This window comes from Monopterus albus, unplaced genomic scaffold, assembly GCF_001952655.1.
Source record: "Monopterus albus unplaced genomic scaffold, M_albus_1.0 scaffold734.1, whole genome shotgun sequence".
NCBI classification, from domain to species: Eukaryota; Metazoa; Chordata; class Actinopteri; order Synbranchiformes; family Synbranchidae; genus Monopterus; species Monopterus albus.
Window position 1 is genome coordinate 977 of NW_018128614.1, and position 13500 is coordinate 14476.

The window sequence follows — 13500 nt, forward strand, 5'->3', positions numbered from 1 at the left end:
GTGGTGATCATAAAACAACTGTGGACCCTCTTTGCTAAAGCTGTAAAGCTAATAAGTTTTCAGTGTTGTAGTGAACCAGTCTCTTTGATGTTAAACAGTACTCTAGTTGGCTTACACAGAAAATACTGACCAGTGATTCAATGCAGACTTAAGGTGATATGTAACTACATAAACATAAACACAACTGTGAGAGTAAAATATATAAACTTATGTATGCTATATAATAAAACCCTAACTAATTATATTCATTTCTATCTAAAAATGAAAATCACCCTTACAATAATCATAATCAAATTTATAACGTTAAATCCAACTCACTGTTAATGAGTTTGGGAAAATGACAGCAAATTAAATGCAATTCTTAGATCGAAGCTTGTTAGACCCAGTCCTTTAATTGAAAGCCCGAGAACAGAAAACAGAAGAGGACTGTATAAAATCAGTAGAAATTTATTCTCAGTCTGGTCACATGTTAAGCAGTACAACATCTGGCTCAGAGTGACAGAACTTCCGCAGGAATCTCGTCATCAAAGAGCGCCAGACTATTGTCTGTAGTTCCATTTATCTTCTTGGGTGGGAACCACCGCTTACAGAGATTGGAACTGCATGTATCCTAATGCTATTGGCCATAGGCATGAGCAGGCCAACCTCTGCTCACGTCAGCTTACTCAATATGCTAATCAAATGGTGTGGATGTGTTGTGATGTCAGGCGGTAGCTGACAAAAACACGAACATCTAGCCATCTTCAAAGGGCAGACATCCTGTCTACAAAAACCCTAACAAACGAACTGTAAATACCGGACATTTGGTCAACTTCAAATTGCAGACTTCCTGCATACACATTCTTCAACAGACAAACAGGAAAGACTAAGCAGTTTTAACATTCATCAACACAATAGTGATGCATATAAGTAAGGTATAAAAAATAAGAAAAGAAACCTAAGTTCATATCACTCAAATATTACAAGCTCCATAACTTTGACCTTCAGGTTATTAACACTACAACACCCTGACAGAGGAGGTACAGTATCAGACACACAGAATGCCCCTTTGTTTGTTGACCACTTTGGAGTGGTCACATCTAAAGCTTCATTTTAGTTAAATCTCAGTTTAAGCCCTTGACCTGCCATCATGCACAAAGATATCGATTACATCAAAAGGTAAAGTTTTATCTTACAGGCCGTGCGTTATAGCATATGTAGCCTGCATTTAGAGCATCATTCAGTATAATAATGGCTTCCCTGTTTGGTGTATACCGATACATACGTGGCTAGGGGTGTCAGGTCTGCTCGGCGCTACCTGCCTCTCTTCCGCCTTTCTCTCCCCTGCTCTCTTGACCTGCGGGATTTGCACCTCAGCTGTGTTGCATTCGGTAATTAGCGATTTGTTTGTCGGTGCGCATAGCTGGGGTGTATCCCAATGATTATCTTCCTCCTGGCAGACGCTCCATCATCGCCGGAGCATTAACTTGCATTACTTAACGTACCTAACTCGCATATCCCATAACAGACCGATATTCGTGGTATGTATTACACGTCATTGTGTTTTTCACGCTGACAGTTCCTGTGCTGTGGATCGCATTTTGTACGTTGGTTATATGTTTTGTGTTATACATCTCTAGATGTCCACGCTGACAGTTCCTGTGCTGTGGATCTCTTTGTATGTTTTGCCCATTTGGTTAGCTAGACGTTAATTTCATTATCCACGCTGACAGTTCCTGTGCTGTGGATTTCCTTTTTCGTTCGCCAATCCTCCTAGTCAGTTTGTCTATTCACCTGTCCATCCCGTTCCTCCCACTCTCCTGGTTTCTGCCATTAGCCTGTCTGCTCCCGTGGTTGTCCTGGTCTCCTCAGCCGTCTTTGCTCACTCCTAGTTGTACGTATTCAGTGATTCTGTTCCTTTTTGTGATTTCCCCACCATTAAAACCACCTTTTTTTTACTAGCACCTGGGTCAGCAATCTTCAGTCCTGCCTCAGTTCTCCCTCACCTTCCTGGTGAGGGGGACTAAACCATAACAAGGGGTCCAACATCCAACTTTGAGGAATAATGGGGTAACAACCCAGAGACTTGAAATGCAATTATAATATAAATGTTATTTAAGTATAGCGTACCTATTCTGAAATGACATTTTATGTACTTGATAGGTGCCATGCAAAAAGCTTTCATTTGGAAGAAACATCTTACTAGTAGTTTCTAAGTAAGGGGTGTCGGCAAAGCTGTAAATACGGCTCCTGGGGAGAACCAAAAAACACAAGAAACACAGGCCATAACAACAGAACTGGCCTCTGATGATCTGGCATCAAAAATGATTTACAGGAGGAGCTGCAGGAGACTATCGAAGACATTGTCTCTTTACAGTTAGAAGTCCCACAAGAAGAGCAAGAATGGTTGCTAGAAATATTGAAATTGCCATTAAATGATGTAGAAGAATGCAAAGAGAAGATAGATGAGCCAAAAAGGAATGAGAATGAGCTGCCTGAGCCAGAAGGAACTGCACCAGGGACAGACAATATCTCAGCGCGGGAGGAGGAAGGATTGGGCTCAGAGCTTATACTCTCCCATTACACCCGGCCCTTGGGATCAAGAAGACCACGATCAGGAATCAGTGAAGGAAAAGGCAGAATATTCGGTGGTGGATGAGTGGAAAGTAGAATCTGAAGTTGAGAGAAAGGAAGAAGAGAGGGAAGAAGAAAAGGAGGAAAATGGTAAAAGAAGTTGGAAAATTGAAGGAATAGAGGAGTACAGAGTACATGGTGGGGAATGAATGAGAGGACAAATTGGGCCTGGAGGAAGAAGAGGAGCTGGAAGAGAGAGAAATAATTAAAATGCTATGGCAGAATGCATAACGCAGAAAGTTAAGATATTTAGAAAGTTAACATAATCATAAGATGATTTGTGTGTGTTTTGTTTGAAATAATCATTAGTGAATGTGTAAGAATAAAATGAGAGGATTGTATTGGAAGAGGTACATTTAGAAGTTTAAAGTACATTCAGAATCTAAATCATAAAGAGTGAAATGCTGAATCATGAAAAAAGGGAAGTAAGACACACATCCATACAAAAGAGGAAGCACAGGGAGTGTGTGTGTGACAGAGAAAGAGAAAAGAGACACAGTTAATTAAGAAAAGTAAAAAAAAAAAAAGATGGTTTCATGCATAAAGTAAAGATGTGATTGATAATTAATGTTTAATCAATGTCTAATCAATGATAATCAATGTTTAGTCAAGTGTTGTAGTCAAAATATAGAGATCCATGTTCTGAAGATAAGGCATTGTTAGTTTTGAGTAAAATCTGTGTAATTCTGATTTAGTTAAAAGCAATGGGATTTCAATCAGATATAAGGATGATGTAGTTTTCTGAGAAAAGAGAAGCAGAATCTGAAGCTGAATCAAAGTGGGGTGTAGACCACTTACGGGCAGTGGACTTGAGCTTTGACAGTAAAAGATATGCAATGGTTCTGAAGAACATGACTTTGCACACCAAATAAGGTAAACTGTGCTATCTGGTTGGATGAGAGGATGAGCTCTACTGACGAGAATCCTCTAAAAACCCTGGCAAAAAGAGAAACGGGAGTATTCCTTCACAGTTGCAGCTGGAGGCTCTGTCCGGTTGATTGTGTGACTTCCAAAAGACCGAGAGACTGCAGAGATGCAGTCCGGGAGAGCACACCTCGGGGTGGAATGGATGAGACCACCAATAGAGCTGCTATGGAGAGCGGGATGTCAGCGTGGGACACTGAACTGTGCCAAAGCCTCATGATTCAGCAATGAAAATGAATTTTTGCCTAAAAAAGGATTTATAAAGAATTTTTGCCTAAAAGATGATTTATCCTGAAATGAAGATTTTCAACAGAATGCAACAATCCACCCCACCTTGATCCAGCTTAGAACAGGATTCAGTGAGACTTTGAGTTTTATTCAGATCAAGAGCTCAACCAATGATAATGTTTTTAATCAGTATAATCATTTTAGATTGATGTTTAGAAACAGTATTTGTTGATTTATTTAGATTGTAAGCCAGTCAAGACAATCGTTGATGATTTTAATGCTATCTTGCTGTTGTGCTGTACCATTCTTAAACTTCTATATAAAATTCCTGAAAAGGTTTAATACTCTGTCATTATTGAGTCAATTTGGATGATATTGACATTCTAATGATTTTGGTGGTATTAATAATAATAATAATTTATTTGTTTATATAGCGCTTTACAACACCGAAGGGAGCTCAAAGTGCTTCACAACAGAGCATATAGAAATAAAAGCAGAACATGTTAAGAAACAACAACAACAACAAAAAAACAAAAGTTAAAATTACACAAATTTAAAACAACGGTCTGTGAGCAACTATAATGTAGTGGTTAAAGCAAAGAGAATATAATCAGAATATAGTTAATAGTTAATAATAGGTCATGCACAACATGTAGTATGGAATAAACTCTGTTAGGGTGAGGTGAACAACTTTTTGTACCTTTGTACTAATCTCTGTAAGGAGTCCAGGCGCCAGGCTTCCAGTTGTTTAGTGCAGTGTGCAGGGGGTTCCCAAAAATAGAGAAGCAAGGTTGGATGCCAGGGTGGACAATGACAGGAAGTGAGAAATTGCAGTATAGTTAGCAACAGAGTTGATCAGGCGCGCGTGTGTGAACCGAGAAGAAAACTAGACCGGTGTCTGACGGCCTGACCTCCTCTGCAGAGACTCAGACTGACACAGGTGATCCTGTTTCTCGCCCTCTCAATCATAATTCAATAATATTGTTCAATAAATGATATTTGGCACTGCAGTGATTTTCCCTGTGTATTGATTCTCCCAATGACAATAACAGTCCTGCACAATAAAAATGAGTCAAAATACAAACAGAATAAGATTACAGAATATAAAATCAGATAGCCTGTAGGTACCTGTATAGCACCACTGCTAAAAGATTAAGTGCCAAAAGCCAGTCTGAATAGGTGTGCCTTTAATTTATACTTAAAAACAATTAACTCCATTACAGACCGAAGCTCAAGAGGCAAGGTATTCCAGAGCTTGGGGGCATATATGGCAAAAGAATAATCACCAGGGTATGAATAATTAAAAGATCAGACAAATAGGCTGGAGCAAGACCATTAATGGCCTTGAACACGAACAGCAAAATTTTAAAATCAATTCTCAACTGTACCGGAAGCCAGTGAAGAGACTGGAGAACAGGGGTGGTGTGAGCATACTTTGGGGTATTTGACAGTAGTCGAGCAGCCGCATTCTGTACTAGCTGGACCCTACAGAGGAGAGACTGACTAATTCCAGTGTAGAGGGGATTGCAGTAATCAAGTTGTGAGAGCATGAATGGCTTTTTCTAGGTCGACTCAAGATAAAAAGGGCTTCACCTCTGCTAAGAGCCTCAGTTGAAAAAAGCTTATTTTGACAACAGAACTAATCTACTTGTCAAATTTGAGGCTACTATCAAATAACACTCCTAGGTTTTTCACTGTTTGAGTGAATAAAGGAGCTGAAGCTCCTAGGCCGGGTGTGATGTGAGTGGGGTCCGCGCTAAAGGCGATGTATTCAGTCTTCCCCTCATTCAAATAAAGGAAGTTCTGTGCGAGCCACTGTTTATTATCACCCAAACACCTGTGCAAGGGGGCTAGTGCATTGGCATCACTCTGTATCAACGGTAGGTAGATCTGCACATCATCAGCATAAAAATGAAAGCGTACGTTATGTTTAGAAATAATTGAACCTAACGGTAGCATATATAGTGAAAAAAGAATAGGCGCTGTAAAATTTGAGTCTTATAGGTTCTAGTTACTTTTCAGTTCCTCATTGTCTTAGTTACTTTTCATACCTTTACTTTCCTTGCTTATACATGTTTAAACTGTATTGATGATTGTCCAGAACTACTGAGCCTTGGTTACTTTAATACATTTATTTTCCTTGCATATATATCTTCTAATTATATTGATGAGAGTCAAGTGATACTGAAGTAGAAATTGACTACTTTAACTTCTGTGTAGACATAGTGTTTGCATTCATGAGGTCCTGCTTTGTCCTGTAATAGGATTACACAGATAGGGGGTCTGCAGCGCAGATGACCCATTGTTCAGTTGCCACCTGGAAAATCACATCACAACACACACACCTTGTTTCGATTACATTTCAGCAGGCAGGAGTTTACCTACTCATGCCAAATGACCAATAGGATTACGAAGTGTTGAGTATAGTACCTCTGTCCAGGGCGGAGCAGCCCAAGAAAATAAATGTATTGTAAAAACATAGTTCAGGACTCAGAAGTTGGATCTCCTGCAGGAGCTCTGGCTCTCTGAATCCAGCGCTGTAAAAACTTTCCTGTGATCAGACTTTCAGTAAACTTTCTGCTGATTTTAAACAGTCCTCTCCTGTCCTCACTTCTCGTGCTTCCAACAAAAGAATTGGGTTAATTTCTAACAGCGCCATGATTGAGACTTGGGGAACACCCGAGGAAAGAGGGGCTATTGCAGAGGTAGAATCGTTAATCATAACTGAAAAGGTCCTATTGGTCAGAAAAGAAATAAACCATTTGAGCACAGCACCACACAAGCCGACACAATGTTCAAGGCGAGAAATGAGAACTGTATGGTTCATGGTGTCAAAGGCTGGTGTAAGATCTAGAAGCACTAGAACAATGGGACTCTTTGCAATGGGCTTTAAGAATATCATTGTGCACCTTCAATAGCGCTTCAGTGCTGTGCCAGGACCCAAAGCCTGGCTGAAATGTATCGACAACAGCATAAAGATCAAGATGAGACTGTAATTGTGTGAGGACAGTTTTCTCCATAACCTTGGATAAAAAAGGCAAATGTGAGATTGGGCGAAATTTGAAGGAAATATGGGGTTGAGGTTAGGCTTCTTTAGAAGTGGCCTGACTACAGCATGCTTGAGGGCAGTGGGGACAATACCCAACCTGAGGCAGCTGTTAATAAATGTGACCAGGTAAGGCTTAATAGTGTAAATGACTTCACTCCAGAGGGCAATAAGTGGAATTTAGCTGCTGCACTGACTTTTTGAGTTGCAACAAGGAAATCGGCGTAAAGTTCTCCAAGGCAAACTGTACAGGAGACAGAGTTGGAACAGCAGTTGTGGACGTGGGGACACTCTGCCTGATAGACAGACCTTTATCAATGAAGTACTGTTGGAACACACTGCAAGTACAGTATGTACAGAGCTTTAGCTTCTTTTATGGCTTTTTGATAAGTAGCAAGGCTGTCCCTTAAGATGGCCAGGGAGACATCCTTCTTCCATTTACGCTCGGCCCACCTGCAGCATCTCCTCAAGGCACAGGTGGTATCATTTAGCCAAGGGTCAGATGTGCTTTTGGCAGACTTCTCCCTAAACAGGCAATGGAGTCCAAGATGCGGGAGCATGTAGAGTGGAAGGAAGAGAGGAAAGCGTCCAGGCACAAAGGAGACTTTAGACCTTCTGTGGAAGTCAGAGTTTTAAAAAGCAGCAGCGAAGTCAGTGGGCGTTGAAGGATTAATGACGTAAAGCAGTGGGCCTGAGTGCAGGAGGAGGCACTCAGACCTCAAACCGGATAGAAAAATGGTCAGAAATCACCAAGTCTGACACATCCTTGACACACACAGGGTGTGTCCTTGTCGATGGGTAGGACAGAGTACTGACTGGGTGAGATCCAAGGATTCCAACAGAGCATTAAAGTCCTTTGCCAGCTGATCAGAGGTGCAGTGGATGTGGATGTTAAAGTTGCCGCAAATCAGGAGACTGTCAAACCTTGGTATAAGCTCTGCCAGAAACTCCCCAAATTCATTCACAAAATCCTTAGATTTTGGTAGGTGATACACCACAGCACACAAGATGGGACAGTGCAGAGTTAATAGAAGGGCTTGAAGCCCAAGCTCATGTAGACTTTGGTGGAGAGGAGGTGACATTTTAAGGTCTGCTTAAAGGCAGAAGCCAAACCGCCACCTCTACCTACTAGGCGTGGGCTACTGAGAAATGAATGGCCAGCAGGGAGGAGCTCAGAATATGCACTATTGTTGCCAGGTGTCAACCAGGTCTCAGTAAGAAAAAACAAATCCAGCTCATGCGAGGAAATAAAAATCATTGAGGACAAAGGTCTTGTTATTAAGTGACCTGGTGTTAAAGAGTGCTATGTGGAGAGAGCTTAACTTATCTTGTAACAGAGCAGCATGAGCCACTGGGCGAAGGTTGCTTGGTACTGAGCGGCGTCCAGAGATCCTCACGAGCCGGCAATGTGGAAGTAGGAAGCCGGCACTGGGGCCAAGCAATTGGAGCCAGCAGTAATTGTATTTCAGCGTCTGCCCTAGATCGATGTTACCCCACTCTACTAGACATTCAGTCCACAGTGAAAAATCCAAGTAAGACCTCAGTTTGACATTACACAATTCATTGTGAGTGTGGATTACACACTTCACAGTGAGTGTTTGATATTACACAGTTTACAGGGTTGACAGTAGACCAACATTGAACTACTAAAATGATTTTTAGACAGTTATATCAGAAAATATTTTATAAGATATCCAGCTGTTTACTTTTTACATAATACACACTGCCATTTGAATTTCCTATCATTAATAACCTCTTATGTCAAGTAAATACTGTGCGAAGCAAATATGGTTTTAAGTGGCAAGTGTCACAGCTTTTATTGGTTATTTTAGACAAAATGTAACACTTCCTTAAAAAGCCAGAGTATACTGGTTTATAAAAAATTCTCAGTACAGTAACATCTGAGGGTATAAGGAGGTAGCTGCCTATAACTGCAGGTTGTTGTTATTTGGGAGGTTTTGGGGTCTTATCCTGAATTAATAACATGTAAGAGGGAAGTCTGCAGGGAAATCTGTTCGCAGGTTCATGGTAGATAATTACTGAGTGAATATTGTTAGAAACCCAATTCTTTTGTTTAAAGTGCAAGAAGAGAAGACAGAGGACTATAAAATCAACAGAAAATTGAATCAAAGTCTGGTCACAGGTGAAGTCATACAGCGGTGGGCCCTGAGAGACAGAACTTCCGCAGGAAAACTGTTCTCAAAAGCCCTGAGCCATTGTTTCTGGTTACATTTATCTTCTTGGACAGACTCCGTCCCGCACAGAGGCTGGACTTACACGTATCCTAATTCTATAGGCTCTTGCTGACCATGTGCTAGAAGCCAAGCCAGGTGTGTGAGTGTTGTGATTTTCAGGTCAGTAGCTAACAATGAATACTGAACAATTGGTTGTCTGCGCTGCAGACCCCATATCTGTGTAGGCTATTACAGAACAAAGCAGACCTAGTGAATATGCAAAACGGGCCAAGTGATCGTCTCACATTGTAAGCCCCCTGCCTCTGTAATATTGCATTACCAAGCAGAACTTGTAAAAGGCTGAGCAGGTGTTAGATTTTACCCAAATTATTCTACTGAAAGTGCGAGAAGTGAAGACAGCAGAGGACTGTTTAAAATCAACAGAAAGTTTACTCAAAGTCTGGGCACAGGTGAAGTCTTACAGCGCTGGGGTCAGAGAGACAGAGCTCCCACAGGAAATCCATTCTCTGAACCATGAGTTACGTGTTTGCATTGAATTTATCTCCTTGGGCTAGGCCCGCCCTGGACAGAGGTACAACAATTCACACTTCGTAATCCTATTGGCCATTTGGTGTGAGTAGGTCAACCCCTGCCTGCTCCTGCTTGCTGAAATGCGATCTAAACCAGGTGTGTGTGTGTTGTGATGTGATTTTCCAAGCGGCAACTGAACAATGCGCTGTAGACCCCTATTTGTGTAATACTATTACAGGACAAAGCAGGGCCTCGTGAGTATGTTAAACGGGCCTAGATGGAGGTGCAAAACAGGCCAACAGGTCTTTGTTAAAATGTAAAATAGGCTATCTGGTTACTTGAAGATACAGACACTATGTCTACACAGAAGTCAAAGTAGGCAGTTTCTACTTCGGTATCTGAAGTCTGTTTGCCATGACCTGCCTTACTTCCCTCTTTTTCTCCCCTCTTTCTCATCTCGCGTGCTCAGCGACACTGCTGAGACGCCTCACCTGATAATTGACTCCCGGGCACAGCACACAGCTGAAGCTCATTCCACTAATCACTTCCCTTTCTTATTTAAACCCCTGGCAGAGGCTCCGTCGCTGCCAGAGCATTAATGTATCTTGATCATGTATACGCAATGCCAATGCTGACAGTTTCTGTGCGGTTGTTTTCGTATGTATATATGTATATTGGTTCACCTGGTTTCAACGCTGACAGTTCCTGTGCTGTTGATCCCTTTTTCTACACCTCTGGTGATTCTCTGCCCGTTTTCCTGGTTCAAGCATCCCTCCTGCTGCCGGCTCATCTGCCCCATCTTCCTGGTTCCAGCGTCCCTCCTGCTGCCGGCTCATCTGCCCGTCTACCTGGTTCAAGCGTCCCTCCTGGGTTCCTCCTGGCTTCCTCCTGGCTTCCTCCTGGTGTCTTTTAATTTTAACCCGGTTCTTTAATCTGAAGGCCCCAAGAAGTAACACTCAGGATACAGAAATCAGCTTTAAGTAGATTTATTTTCTTCTGGTTAGATGCAGAGTTATTACAGCGCTGGGCTCTGAGAGATGACAAGTCTCCAAGAGCATAGATCATCACCAAACGTTTACATTTATCTTCTTGGCTGGGACTGCCCTGTACATGGGTGGTACAATATACGTCAACAATCTAGTATGTTCATATAGGCAATGTGTGTGTCTGTTGTTATCTTCTGTGTTCAGGCGTTTTTTCTAACTAAAGATGGACATGCAGTTGCTGTGCCACTTACTTCCCCAATTCTGTGACAGAAAAAACCCCTTACACATGACATGGGTGAAACAAGCCCGTCAGACTTCCACGTCTGTAAAATAGCATACATTAACAGTGTCTTATCTTTAGTTGTCAGGACACTTATCTAATGCAATCTGCTCTTGCACAATCATCCAAGAAAATAAGTAACACTACAAGTTGAACTACAGCTGAAAATTATAACTATTATGCATATATAAGAGCCAGGTTAATACTGATACATGGTGCTGCTAATAAAACACAAACAGACATACCAAACTTTATCCTTATAAAGCAAAATAATACTAACAGTAAATAAAACAACTGCAACTCCTGAAATCCAATTCTAACATGTCCTCGTCCCTCCTGGTCTTTTCCTGGGTTGCTCGTCTCTCTGGTTCATCGTTCCTCCTGAGTCCTCGTTTTTGTCTTTCTGGTTTCTCGTCGTCCTGGTCCTCTCACTCTCCTGTTCCCTACAGTCCTCCTGTCTACTCACCTGCCCGTCCTGGTCTCCTCAGTCATCACTGCCCTACTTTGGTTAAGGACCAGAGTACTCTCTGCTTGGTGGTTTCAGCCATTTTTGTATCAGCACAATTTGGTGCCTGGACTGAACTGTTTCTCCAGGTGACACTCGTCAGGAAGAGGAGACCAACTCTTGCTGGGACTGGTTGCATGGTTCTGGATCTTCACTGTCAGCCTTCCGCACACCATCTTACTACCTGCTTGCCGTCCGCTGCAAGCCTGAGCCTCACCACAACGGTAGTACTGCACGTCGGACCAGTGATCGCCTATGCCAGCTCCTACACCTCCCCCTGGACTGTGTTCTTAGCCTACGACGCTCACCTGCCTAGAGCCAGTAAATTCTGCTCCTCAGGTCCTCAGTATACCTATCAGTATTGCCATTTCCATAGCATCCTTGTTACTCATTCTCATCCTCTGCTTTTCTTTAGCCAGCTGCACCTCTCCTACTACCTTGGGTTGTAGCTCTAGCAGTCAAGTCATCCCAGCACTCCCCGCTGCCCTGAGATCGGCTGACGTGTCCGATTCTGACCACTTCTCAGTTCTGTTATTAAAATACATTTACCTGGTCAAGCCTGATTCCAAGTTCTGCCTTTTTCTGAGTCCAAACAAGCAGATATACACACACATATATATTAAATATATACGGTTCGCCCTAACACCTAAATCTGTCTCTCACAATCTTGATGATATTCATGTAATATCATATACTGTACTCTGCTGCAATTATTAACTATTTTGTTTTAGCTTAATGGCCTAAGACAGATATGTGTCATGTCTGTGCGAAGGTTTTTGTTTTGAGATGGAATGTCTCTTCACGGGTAGTGTAGGCTAAAATGTGGCTGGCAAACTACCGTTCTGGTTGGATTTATAACAAAACAACATAAAGAGAGAAGTAGTGGTAGGTTTCTTCTGGACTGCATGTCCCTGCTTTGTCTGTGGTTTTCCTTCTTAAATGTACCTATTTATGCCAAGTTCAGACTACATGGTTTAAACCCAGTAACAGCTCTACCTAACAGCCAAAACTGAAAACAGGCTTCAGATGTGACCAACTGTTTTATCTAAAATAATGTGTCATAGTAAAAAACAACCAATCCTGCATCTGGGAAACCTCATGATGTCCTGATACAAAGTCTGATATCATTTTTTTCTGCTTATACAATGTGTCAGGGTGACACTGACCAATAGGAGCTGTAGGATATGATCCGTCTTACCATGCTAACTCTGAGAGACGAGGCAGTCTAAGTAACTTCAAAACAGTGCTGATTTATTCAAAGGATCACAGGTAAAATTAACATTACACGCTCAGGTATCTTGCATCTCCAACATGCACGCAGGCAGATGTAAGATGAAAGACCCTGAGCCCACCAGGCCTATACATTTTATCACCTCGGTTGGGTTAGCCCCATACTACACAGAAACGTCAACCGGGATGTCTCTATTACCAGCTTTGCAGCTGGCCCTAACAGTAGTCAAAACATGAAGCAAATCAACGTGTGAATGTGTGTGTCTGTTGGTTAAGTGGTATGTAGCTAAAAACATTCTCACGTCCATTAGTAGTTGCCGTGGCTTGACATAAGAACATATTATGGCTAAGGCTACAGTTATACACGTCATAATAATAATATTAAACACCCTGTCTGCTGACAGTCATCAACTCTTCTCTCTGGTATCCTTGACCAGAAGTACCCTGTAGAAACTTACAAGCAGGCCTAAGCATTTAACAGTCTAACTAGACATCCTATCTCCACTAAACATTTCTAATACATAAAGTATCTATCCAATTTCTATCTGACTAAAAATACCTAACAGAGCACAGATTGTGTTTTTGTTTAAAACAAACAATTCTGATCCAATTGTGATTTTCAATATATTTGAAGTCTGACCTGTCAATGCCAGTTCAGGATGATTCTGAGTGTCTCTATTTGTAAGAACTGTAATTGAAACAGAATAAATCAGTTAAGACAAAATGAACATCAAACAATTAAAATGAGATAAAATATATAAAATGAAAATAAGAAATAGACAAAGGAAAATGTCTAAAATACGATTATCTAGCTGTTACAATGCAAAATGTGCAGCATTGAATTCAGTCAAACAGGCACAGGAAAACTGTTTTTAGTTGAGACTTGAAAGTAGCCAGAGTTGGGGCACATGTAAGGTCATGAGGAAGTTGGCTCCATCTGTGTGCAGCATTGCAGCTAAAAGCAGCTTCACCCTGTTTGGTTC